Source organism: Seriola lalandi, unplaced genomic scaffold, assembly GCF_002814215.2.
Source record: "Seriola lalandi dorsalis isolate HSWRI2012SDOR001 ecotype SW California unplaced genomic scaffold, Sedor1 jcf7180002054923, whole genome shotgun sequence".
NCBI classification, from domain to species: Eukaryota; Metazoa; Chordata; class Actinopteri; order Carangiformes; family Carangidae; genus Seriola; species Seriola lalandi.
This window is the reverse complement of record NW_019525475.1, coordinates 1299400-1299924: the sequence shown is the minus strand read 5'-3', so window position 1 is coordinate 1299924 and position 525 is coordinate 1299400. Positions and strand designations below refer to the sequence as shown.

General features: G+C 34.5%; 1 long non-coding RNA gene across 1 annotated transcript in view; it reads left to right on the top strand.

Annotated features, from left to right (window-relative positions):
* The window catches only part of LOC111673649 (uncharacterized), a 4702-nt gene that overhangs the window by 1494 nt on the left and 2683 nt on the right, over positions 1-525 (top strand). The gene's annotated exons all lie outside the window — the stretch shown is intronic.

Below are 525 nucleotides of genomic sequence, written 5' to 3'. Positions count from 1 at the left end.
ATTTCCTCTCTCGTGCTTTTATTTTGTTTTTACTTCGTCTGTAAATGTCATTTCACCTGAAGCACTGACAACAGGTGATGTGTGTTTTCAGTGTCTGGCCAGCAGAGGGCGATGTAACCTCATCAGTCATTCAGTCAGTCAGTAAATGTTCGTTTATTGTTTCCTCAGTGCAAATTTATAAGATTCATGATAGCGATTCATCAGTTCCTGTTATTATTGTCTTATATACTTTTTGTTTTTATTCATTTATTTGTCCTATACAAATAAAGTCTGATTGATTGAGTGATTTTGTCGCCTGAATAAACTATTTTATTCCTTTTTATCAGGTTTAATATTTTAGTTTTCAGTTTTCGATGAAACATTTGATAGATTATTGTTTTCACGCTTGCAAACCTGCTCTCTGTTCTTCCTTCCTTGTGTTTTATGGGTTCAAAAACCAATGTCTGACAAACTTCAATCCAAAACCATTGTTCTCATTCAGCAGCTTGAACAACTTTATACTGTGAGACTGTGAGACCAACAGGT